At 48.8% G+C, this 12,146-nt stretch overlaps 1 protein-coding gene across 1 annotated transcript in view; it reads right to left on the reverse strand.

Annotated features, from left to right (window-relative positions):
* Window positions 1–12,146, reverse strand: part of LOC142582064 (uncharacterized) — a 60,787-nt gene that overhangs the window by 23,892 nt on the left and 24,749 nt on the right. The gene's annotated exons all lie outside the window — the stretch shown is intronic.

A 12,146-nucleotide genomic window follows, 5' to 3' on the forward strand; every position in this document is an offset into this window, starting at 1 on the left:
AGTTCCGCAGCGGCGCGCTATACGACAAGCATTTCATAGCCGCTTTCTTTTGTGCAGATGTGGCATGGGGTGTGGAATGATTTCGGCATGGGGGAAACCAGCTGTATATCTTAATTCATGAACTCTAAAGCATTAGAACACTCCCGCCAAAAGCATTGCCGTGTAGTGGGAGTCGTAGGACCAGTGCGGTCTTGAAAAGAGCAAATTGCCACATATAGATGCACGTCGACAAACTTGTCACCTGCTGCGCAGCGGCGCGCTACACGACAAGCATTTCGTAGCCGCTTTATTTAGTGCAGATGTGGCATGGGGGACTTCGGCATGATTTCGGTATGGGGGACGCCACCTCTATTTGTCAGTTCATAAACTATCAAGCATAAGAACACTCCCGCCGAAAACATTGCCATGTGGACTCGTAGGATCAGCTCGCTCTTGACAAGAGCAAATAGCCACATATAGACTGCTATGAGTCACCGGCAAGACCTGTATGACAATGTGAAAAAGACGAAGACGCCGGTCGACGAAACGGAGAAGGGATCCGCAGGCGAAAAGCACGTGAAGTGCGAAAGAAAAAAATTAAGAAAAAGGAGACGCAGGCGAAGATTCAATTCAACTCTATTCAACATCTGCCAGTTATTTGGAGATAGGACAAAAAGCAAAACAGTGGCATCTCCAGCTGTGCTCTGGAGACGGGAGGCAGCAGCTTCGGGTAACCACGGAACCAGAGAAGGGACGTTCGTGAGTTGGCCAGCGACAACTCCTGAGCCTCGACTGTGTCGCCGTAGCTGTATTCCGCGGCCTCGGTCCAACCCCATGCTGCCGTAACCGGGTGCTGTCCCGTGCCACGAAGGCAATCTCCTGAGCACGTCAGCGGCACAGCGGCCGACTGGTCCTGACCGCGTCCTGTGCCACGCGGTTCCCTGCGGAAGACTACAACCTCATCACTCTCGTCGGAGCTCAACGCCCACGCTACATCGGAACCACGCAGGCCAAAGTTTTTGCCTCGTTGGGCTGGAGTCCGACACGACTAGCGACGGTCAGAACGTTCGTTTGCTCGTGACATCGTGTTGGTTAGTGGAGTAGATGAAATATGTATTTGAGAGCTTGTTTGTTTTTGATGTGTACAGCTAATCTTTGGAGGGTCTCATATGTGTATAGTGTTTATAGTGTGTTAGGGTAGTTTGCTGTTTGTTTGTTTTTGTTGTTTTTTGTCTTCTAGAGAAGTGTTCTTTAACATATTTGAATTGTGTCTCTTTCCATTTCTGGAGCGCTGCAATTTGTGACAATTCACGAGCGTGCCAGGATTGATTTTTCCTGCCTCATCACGATTTTTTTATCCGGAAATGGATTCCCTTTTTCGGTGGCATATATTGCACCTTAGTACTGGCTGCGACTACACAGCGTAACATTAACAGGCAGTTGCTGCTCTAAAAAAAAGCTCTTCGTTGTATTCACAATGTTCACTATTTACATCCTACGAAATAATTATTTCAAGAAAGCAGAATAATTAACGTCAAAGCACTGTGCGCATACCGTCGCCTACACCAACTACAAGCTGCAGTTAAAAAAACCATACAATTCCTAAAGAATGTGTCAGCCCTCGTAGAACGACCCAGCACCTGTGCAACACAAGGGTTAGCAAAAATGGATTATCAGGCACCATCGAACAAATTACTTTATGCAAACCCTGACATACAACGTACCCGCGCAAGTAAATCAACTGCAGAAGTGCGTAAATGTAGATCCGGTTCTATCACGCATGCTATTGCGCAATATCTTTGTCTTTGATAAAGTTCACCTGACTGTTTGAAATTTGTAAACTAGTTGGATTCCATACCTGTTCAGAATGAACTCATCATATGTATATTCATTTCATTTCTTCTAAGTTGCAGGTGCACATTCTTTACTCTTGCCTAACTTCCTTTTAATTATTTCTTTTAGTAATGTTCATTTTTAAAAGTGTAACGGTATATATTCCCCTGGCGCTAATGTTATTTAGCCGAATTTCAATGCGCTCGTAGTGTGTATACGTTTATGTAGATATATTCGTGCCCAGGGAAGTGGATATATACCACGTGTTGTATTTATGAAGCTACTTACGAAAGCTTATTGACTGTATTACGGATGTGTGCGATGCTGATGTCGCCTGGTGTTGGCCCCCCGGCCTCGTCAAGTTGTATGTTTACAGCTTTCTTGCCAGGGTGGCCTCAAAACTGTACTTTGTGCATGTTGTAAATAAACTTGACTTGACTTGACTTGATTGGGTCAAGATTCAAGCCTCAGTGAAACAGTTGGATTATTCGAAGGACGAAGCCGGGAGATTTATTGAGAAACACAGAGAGATCATCCAAAAAGAACGCGAGGCCGAACGTGCGGAAGCGCGGGAAGTGCATGCTAGGGAGAAGGAAATTTTAGAACTGATACTCAGATTGGCACAAGCAAGAGAGGGTCACCGCGATGACGAGGGTTTGGCATCAGTGTCGTCGTGCTTGCAGTCCCCAAAAGCCAACAAATTCTCCAGGCGTAAGCTAATGGCACCATTCGATGAAAAACGTGACGACTTGGATCAATACTTCCACCGGTTCGAAAGGATAGCCCTCCGACAAGGCAGGGACCGGAGCGAATGGGCCACAGCCGTGCTAGGCGAGGCACTGAGTGTCTTTCGGAGGATGACCGCCTCCGACTCCCTAGACTATGACAAGATTAAGAGGGCACTACACAAAGATTCCAACTTACAGCGGAAGGCTTTCGTGAGCAATTTTCCGAAACTGAAAGCCGGAAGACGCAGACATGAGAAAGCTCTTTGCATGCCACCTGTCAAACTATAATGACCAGTGGGTGGAAATGGCCGATGTCGCGAATACTTAAGCGGGGGTTCGTGATTGCATGGTCAGTGAGCTATTCTTAGCTTGCTGTAGACATAATCTGGGTGTCTTTATAAAAGAGAGAAACTTGGATTCTCTCAATGATATGCTGATCCATTTTTCGTTGAACAGGGGCTGAGAAACCTAGGAAGTGTGAAAAAGGACCTAGATAGAAAGAAAGTAGACGAGGAAACATACGAACCCCAGTTAAGGTGTTTCTTCTGTAATCGTACCGGGCACCCCACCGTTAACCACCACGTAGGGAATAGCCGCTCCCACCAACAAATAGTGTGTCAATTATGTAATAGAAAAGGACACCGTGCGAATGAGTGTAGGTGTGGCACAACATAAAAAAAAGCGTGCGTAATAGGCAAGTGCGGTGAAACAGACTCGCAACCGAACTGTGAAGAGGTGAACCAGGTTCAAGAGAGCCAAGAGGTACCGGGAGAAAAGCGGAAAGGAGACCCAAAGGAACAAGCTCTACCTGCCGTAGAAAGAGAGGCTCATGGACAATGGGCAACGGTGCTAAGAGATAGCGGCACAAATGCAGTTTTATTAAAGAGGTGCCTAGTACGTGACGAAGATCTGACAGGAGTGCTGAGGCAAGTTACCTTGGCTGACACCACAGTGAGGTACCTACCTGTAGCCTGTATCCAAGTCTCCACGCCGCATTATACCAGGTGGCTTAAGGCAAAATGCCTTCAAGAGCCATTACACGATCTAATTCTAGTGAATATTTCTGGAGCACGGAGAGTGAATGATCCAGATTGGAACTGGAAGAGAAGTACAGCGATCGCAGTAAGAGAGATGAATATTCAACTGTGGTGAACAACCACGTCATGAAGTGAGTAAGCAATAGCTGTACATCAATAATTCACGAGAAGTGGCAACTGGGGTATGCCGTCCAGTTATATCGTCCACTCTACAGACCAGAGCCCAAACCCAGAGCAAGGCACCCATGGCAGCTTTGAGGGTACCTGCAATTCAGTGGTTAAGAGTCACGCCCGCTGATTTCATGGAGAAGCAAGACATAGACGAGACGGTCAGATCGTGCCAAAAGGAGATAGGAGAATTAGTGAAAAGGAAAAGAAGCCGCATTACGTTTGAGCTTGTTATGCACAATGGTCTTTTATATAGAAGATGCGTGTTCAGCTCTGGCAGAGAAGCTCAGCAGCTCATTCTGCCTAAGGCCTTTAGGGAGACAGTGAAGTGATCAGGACATGATAGTGTAATGGCTGGTCACCAGGGCGTAAAAAGCACCTTAGCAGGGATTACATGAGAGTTCCTTTGGCGCGGAATGCAGAATGACGTGGAGAGATACGTAAGGTCTTGTGATGGCGCACCAAAAGGGCGAGTGGGGACATAATTCTAGAGTAAGGCGAAGTTAATAAACGGAAGAGTAATGAGGTGGAGCCTCGCTTTGCAAGAGTACTGTTTTCAAGTGGAATACATTAAAGGGAGAGGAAACGTGGGTGCGGACATTTTGAGTAGAGTTACTTGGCTTGGGACGTTAATTAACAAGACAACAAACAGTGTAAATGGTATTTTTGCAGTGCATAGAGTTGTGTTTAAGTGCAGTGAAGAGAACAATCGTTTCGTGCCGTGAGGTGATGTATGGAGAGTGGACATATGCAGTGGCATTGTGATCGTTTATTTCCAACCTGGTGTGACAGCGTGCGATGAGCAGTTTCTTGTACAAAAAACTCTTGAAATGGGCGCTTATGTTATGAGTCACCGGCAAGACCTGTAGAAGGGATCCACAGGCGAGAAGCGCGTGAAGCGCGTGAAGCACGCAAGACGAAGAAATTATTAAAAAGGAGACACAGGCGGAGATGACCTGGCATTGCTGACGTGGTCCAGGACCAGAACAGTGGCATCTCCAGCTGTGCTCTGGAGACGGGAGGCAGCAGCTTCGAGGACCACGGACAGCAGAGGGGACGTTCGTGAGTTGGCCAGCGATAACTCCAGCTTCTGAGGCTCGGCTGCGTCGCCGTGGCTGTGTTTGCCGGCCGCGGTCCAACACCACGCTGCTGCAACTGGTTGCTGTCCCGTGCCACAAAGTCAATCGTCTGGCCACGCCAGCGGCACAACGGCCGACTGGCCCAGCCCGCGTCCTTGTGGCACGCAGATCTCTGCGCAAGACTACAACCTCATCGCTCTCGTCGGAGCTCATCGCCCACGCTGCGTCGGAACCACGCAGGCCAACATCCTTTGCCATGCTGGGCCGGAGTCCGACACGACTGGCGACTGTCAGAACGTTCGCTAGCTCGTGACGACGCGTTGGTTAGTCGAGTGGAGGAACAATATATAGTTGAGGGCTTGTTTGCTTTTTATGTGTAGAGCTAGTTTTCGGAGTGTGCATAGTGTTTAGAGTGTGTCAAGGTAGTTTGCTGCTTTTTTTTCTTTCGTGATTTTTTCATTGGAAGTATATGTTCTTTAGCATATTTCAATTGTGTCTCTCTCCTTTTCTGGAGCACTGAAATTGCTGACATAGAGGCACGTTGACATAACTGGCCTTCAGTTCGGCAGTGGCCCGCTGCACGACAAACATTTCATAGCCGCTTCATTACGTGCAGATATGGAATGTGTGGAATGATCATTGCGTGGGGGACATCACCTCTTCTTCCGAATTCCTCATCTACCACGTAGGTGAACACTCCCGCCAAAACATTGCCGCCTGTCGCGAGCAGTAGGAGCAGGATGCTCTTCACAAGAGCAAATTGCCACATGTAGATGCACGTCGACCAACTTGGTCTTCAATTGTGCAGCGGCGCACTTCACGACAAGCATTTGATAGCCGCTTTATTTTGTGCAGATATGGCATATGTGCAATGATCTGCGCGTCGGAGATATCACCTGTATTTCTGAATTCATCAGCTCCCAAGTCCTTGAACACTCCCCCCAACAACACTTCCACGTGGCGAGAGCCGTAGAACCAGTGCGCTCTGGACAAGACCAAAGTGCCACATATAGACGCACTTCAACAAGCTTGATCTTCAGTTCGGCAGTGGCACGCTACACAACAAACATTTCATAGCCGTGTTATTTTGTGCAGATATGGTAAGTGTTGAATGATCTCTACTTGCAAGACATCACCTCTATTTCTGAATTTATCAACCATCAACTACGTGAAGACTCCCGCCAAAAACAAAAGACGAGAGCAAATTATCACATATACATGTACGTCTATAAACTTGGGCTTAAGTTCCGCATCGGCGCGTTACGCGACAAGCATTTCATGGCGCCTCTATTTTGAGCAGAAATTGCATTTGCATATTGATCTCTGCGTGGGGGACATCACCTCTATTTCTGAATTGATCACTACCAAGTAGGTCAACACTCGCGCCATAATCAATGCCGCATCGCGAGTGCCGTTGAACCAGGACGCTCTTCCCAAGAGCAAATTAGCACATATAGACGCGCCTCGACAAAACTGGTCTTCCGTTCGGAGCGGCGCGCTGCAGGACAAGCATCTGATAGCGACATAACTTTTTGCAGCTACTGGCATATGCGGAATGATGCGTGAGGGACATCACCTCTATTTCTGAGTTTATCACTATCAAGTAGGTCAACCCTCCCCTTAAAGACATTTCCACATGAAGCGATCCACCTGGTCTTGCCGACGAGAACCACCTACCAAAGAAAGCCTCACTCTCCCGGCAAAAATTGTGCCACGGGATGAGAGCCACTGCGTTAACTAGGAGGAGGGCGACTTTCCAGTTCAAGACTCCCGTCGACGAGTTTGCTCTTGGCGTTTCCTTGCTGGAAAGCCTACATTTGTCAAGAGGGGTGGTAAAGGCAGTAATATTTTCTAAAGAATATTACAGGGAGCGCTGCGATCATTCTGATACCATGGAAATGAGGGCTAGTACTTTACTTAGTGCATACGTTCGCCCTAGCTTTGTGCTGATGGTTCACACGTTCTTCAGGGGTTATTTCTTGCGCCTAAGTTCTTTTTTCAGATTCGAAGCAACATATACTCTTCAAGCACCGCAAGGTTATATGCGTAAGCTTTGGAAATTGTTATATTTCTAAGATAGTATGCCGTTAAGAAAATGATCATTCTGCTAAGTCGCAAGTCCGTTGAAAGCGAGCAGGCTCAAATTTACACAAAATTATCCAATGCATGCCATTACCGTATGCTCCTAAAGAAGCTTAAGAGAGGCCCCGACGAGCCCGGTTGGGTTCCAGAGTGTGTTTCTGAAGTAACGTGCTGCGTTCGCAAATGTGCACTAGAAATGCTGGTCCAAACATCGTCATTTCTTTAGCAACCATGGCAGTGGAGAAGCTCGCTGCTCTCGGCCTCCAAAAAGTGAGATCAGAAAATTTCTTCCCGAGCCTTTCGCGAAGCAAATTCCGTTCGCAATACAAGCTTCGTTTGAAGAGTAGCGTATTAGCTTGAAAATTGATTTTTTTTGTCACTGAGCTATGAGTTTAGCGAGCAACACAAGCTCACGCGCAATGAGTGCTTGGTTCTTCGTCGTCTTCTTCAAAATGCCGTGGAAAAGCACAGTGGTGCGTCTGCTTCATTGCAAAACTGTTACAGACGTTTCGTAGGTTTCTTTCTGACGCGCGTCAGCAGCGCGCACTCCCACCGGCTCGTCGGAATTGAAGTTCGAATCTCAGGCCTATCTGCTTCGACAAGTTTATTCCAGATGCAAAAGGGGATATCACATCAAGGTGGCAGCACTACCGGTTACAAAAAATGAGACGACAGGGCCTCCCTTATTTCGTTTGTTTTCTCAATGACGCTAGCTGATCCGCAACAGTTTCTACACCCGTAGACAGTAATGCCAGTATTGGCATACTGGCATTATATTCCATTGCCAATATAATCCCAAGGTGCTGTGTGTACAAGAAACGTACCTAAAACCAACACAGTCAGGCTTTCTGTCGCAATTCGCCATTTTCCTCAAGGACAGTGACGATGTAAACACCTCGTCCGGTGGTGTAGCAATATTAGCTGATAAGTCCGTTGCATGCCGTGCTCTTGAACTTCAAGCACCTCTTGAGGCAGTTGCGGTTCGGGCCTTACTCTTAGGAAAACTAATTAGCATTTGTTCTCTCTACACACCGCCTAACTTTCGGCTCCATAGAACAAAACTTGGGGGATTAATAGATGCCCTGCCAGATCCATACATATTGGTTGGGGATTACAATACACACAATACTCTTTGGGGAGATTCTCGATGCGATGCAAGAGGCCGAATAATATAAAAAATCCTGTTTTCTTCAGGAGCCTGCGTGGCAAATAGTAAACAACCAACATTTTACAGCCTTGCACATAAAACATACAGTTCCATAGACTTAAGCGTAGCATCCCCGACCTTAGTACCCTGTTTAGAATGGAATGTTATTCAGAACCCATATGGCAGTGACCATTTTCCTGTGTGCCTCAAAGGTACAAAAGAAGATAGTCCTTCACCACATGCCCCTGGATTGTATCTGCAGACTGAAAAAAAATTTAAGACGATGGCTTATATGCCTCCAAACGCTCTCAACGATTTTAATATTGTTACGTATGGAAATACACAGATGAAAGAGGCTATACGCAGGCCACTTACATTTGAGCCAGACCGCCAGGCCGACACTCGCTCGCGCCAAGGGCATGGATCCACTTCGTCGTCGTTCTCGCGGGGGCTCGTCCCTCGAGCATCTCTCGATGACATCGTAATACTACCCCCCGGCGGCAAAAGCGCCGTCACGGTGCTGTTGAACATCCAAGGCGCGGGGAGAGTTGTAGGGTTTGAGTCGGGCGACATGGACAATGCCACTGGTTTTCACAGCGGAGGACGTAGTGGGAGTGGCTAGAACAATTTAGTAGGTGACATCGGTCACTAGGCGAAGCACGCGATATGGGCCTGTGTAGTAGGAAAGGAGTTTTTCACAAAGGTCAACCTTAGGCGATGGTGACCAAAGCAACACGAGGGTGCCGGGCGCAAAATGGGCATCACGGTGACGGAGGTCGTAGCGTTGCTTTTGTTTGCCTTGAGAGACTTGTAGACGAGCAGGCGCAAGTTGGCGAGCACGGTCAGCAAGGGTGGTAGGATCACGGGCATAATCGCTAACTGAAGCTGTAGCGAACGGAAGCACAGTGTCCAGTGGTAGCGTCGGTTCACGGCCATAGAAAGAGGTGAAAAGGCAAAAACCAGCAGTTTCGAGACGGGAAGAGTTGTACGCAAAGGTAACGTAAGGTAGAGCTTGGTCTCAGCCACGCTGGTCGTCTGAAACGTATTTGGATAGCATGTCTGTAAGGGTGCGGTTCAATCGCTCAGTGAGCCCGTTCGTTTGAGAGTGGTAGGAGGTGGTAAATTTATGCTGTATTGAGCAGGCACGCTTGATTTCGTAAATGACTTTGGCTAAGAACGTACGGCCACGGTCTGTTAGCAATTGACGCGGAGCACCATGAATCAAAATGATATCATGCAGGAGGAAGTCCGCAACAACAGTTGCGCACCTGGTCGGAAGAGCGCGGGTTACGGCATAGCGGGTCGCGTAGTCCGCCGCGTCTGCAGCCCACTTATTTCTTGATGTAGATTCCGGAAATAGGCCGACAAGGTCAAAGCCGACACGATGGAAGGGCTCGGCAGGGATGTCGAGCGGCTGCAGGTAACCAGCGGGGAGCTGGGAAGGCTTCTTGCGTCATTGGCAAAGTTCACAAGCGGCGATGTAACGTAGTACGGAACAGGCAAGGCCCGGCCAAAAGAACGGCAACGTACACGGTCATAGGTTCCAGAAACGCCGAGAAGTCCACCGTTGGTGCATCGTGACACTCTTCTAAAACGGTGGAGCGGAGGTGTTTAGGTATTACAAGCAGGAACTCAGAGCCGTCCGGATGAAGGTTACGACGGTACAGAGTACCGTCGTGGAGGACGAAGAGGCGTAAAGTGGCGTCGGCCGGAGAGTGTTCAAAACGGTCGATGAGTGCTCTGATGTAGACGTCATGGCGTTGCTCGTCGGCGAAATGAAGCAGCTGCGAGACAGAGAATACGCAAGCAGCACTGGCAATATTGGAGGAGTCAGGGTCGTCAACATGGTAACGCGACAAGCTGTCAGCGTCTTGGTGCAGGCGGCCAGACTTGTAGACCACCGAATATGAAAATTCTTGTAGCCTCAAAGCCCGTCAACCAAGCCGGCCTGTAGGATCTTTTAGCGATGAGAGCCAGCAGAGAGCACGATGGTGAGTGACTACGGAAAAAGGGGGACGGTAAAGGTAAGGACGGAATTTCGCAACCGCCCAGACTACAGCAAGATATTCTCGTTCCGTAATGGAATAGTTGAGCTCCGATGGTGTGAGGAGGTGGCTCGCATAAGCAATAACGCGATCCTGGTCACGCTGACGCTGGGCTAAGATGGCACCTACGCCATGACCGCTGGCATCTGTACGCAATTCTGTAGGGGCATCAGGGTCGAAGTGGGCGAGAATGGGTGGTGGCGAGAGAAGAGTGACGAGACGAGAGAAGGCGGCGGCTTCTGCAGTACTCCACGAGAATTGTACGTCTTTCTTCAACAGATTAGTGAGGGGTCGAGCAATTGCTGCAAAATCTTGAACAAAAGGACGAAAATACGAGCATAGCCGTACAAAACTTCGAACGTCTGCGGCTGTCTTCGGGACCGGAAAGTCTCGGACAGCGCGAGTTCTGTCGGGATCAGGCTGTACTCCGGAAGCGTCAACGAGGTGGCCCAGAACAGTAATTTGGCGGCGGCCGAAACAAGATTTGGACGAGTTCAGTTGCAGCTTCGCCTTTCGAAATACATCAAGTATACCTGAGAGACGCTCAAGGTGAGTGTCGAACATGGGTGAGAAGACGATGACGTCATCGAGGTAGCAGAGACATGTGGACCATTTGAAACCTCGGAGCGAGGAGTCCATCATACGCTCAAATGTGGCAGCGGCGTTGCATAATCCAAACGGAATTACTTTAAAATGGTAAAGGCCATCAGGTGTGATGAACGCGGTTTTTTCTCTGTCCATATCGTAAACAGCAATCTGCCAGTATAGAGAACGAAGATCAACACAAGAGAAATAGCTGGAATCGTGGAGGCCGTTAAGGGCGTCGTCTATACGTGGGAGCGGGTACATTTCCTTCTTATGAATGTTGTTCACATGACGGTAGTTTACACAGAAGCGCCACACGCCATCCTTTTTTTTAACCAACACTACAGGTGGACGCCCATGGACTCGAAGAAGGCTCAATGATGTTTTTGTCTAGCATTTTGTTCACTTCACTTTGAATTACTCGGCTTTCCGACGCAGAAACTCCATACGGTCGTGGGTGAATACGAGCACCATCGCCAGTAAGAATCCGATGCTTGAGCGCGAGCGTCTGGCATAAAGGGCAATCGTCGAAGTCGAAAATATCTCTGTAGGACGATAATACTTGGTAAACGTCTTCAGCCTGCGCAGAAGACAGGTCCGTCGCAACCATTTTCTGTATCTTGGGATCGGTGGCCGAGGCTGGTACGATGGACCTGCTAAGCTCGCAAGAAGCATCGGTCGATAATGTTGCCACGTGATGGCCGTCGAGACAATCAACGTTGGCAAGGCAAATACCTTGCGGTAGAATTTGCTTTGCCAATCCAAAGTTAAAGATAGGCATGAAAGTGTGGTTCCCAGTAATAGTAAGTATACTGTGAGGCACAGTAACGTCATACTGCAGTGGAATGTCGGGCAGAGGAGTGACGAGGTACTCGCCATCAGGAACTGGTGGGGAAGACAACAGTTCAACATAGGCTATTGATTTTGGCGGCAGGCGAATAATGCCGGTGGGGCGTAGGCGGCACTGGGGTGCGTCGGGGGTTCTGCGAGAATCGGCAACTCAAGGCGAAGGGTACTGGCAGAGCAATCAATAAGAGCAGAATGCGTAGAGAGAAAATCGAGCCCGAGAGCGAGGTCGTGGGGGCAATGAGCAATCACGGTGAAGAGGGCACGAGTGTGGCGGTCGGCGATGCTAACACGTGCCGTACACATGCCTATGATAGGCACAGTACTGCCATCCGTAACGCGGAGGACGCGTGCCGACGGTGGGGTGAGGAGCTTGTTCAGTCGTCGTCGGAAGGCAGCACTCATAACAGAACGATCTGCACCTGTATCGATGAGTGCCGTGATAGGATACCCATCAATGTCAAGAAGGTTTTGGTTCGTGTGTAACGTGAGCAGAGGATTTGAGGGCAGGGTGGACAACGCAGCTTCACCTCCAGAAGCAGCAGTGCCTTGTTTTCCGGCTGGATCCGGGAGGCGATAGGCGACGAAGAGAAGCAACGTGGTTGGGGCGAAGGAGA

Source organism: Dermacentor variabilis, chromosome 5, assembly GCF_050947875.1.
Source record: "Dermacentor variabilis isolate Ectoservices chromosome 5, ASM5094787v1, whole genome shotgun sequence".
Lineage (NCBI taxonomy): Eukaryota > Metazoa > Arthropoda > Arachnida > Ixodida > Ixodidae > Dermacentor > Dermacentor variabilis.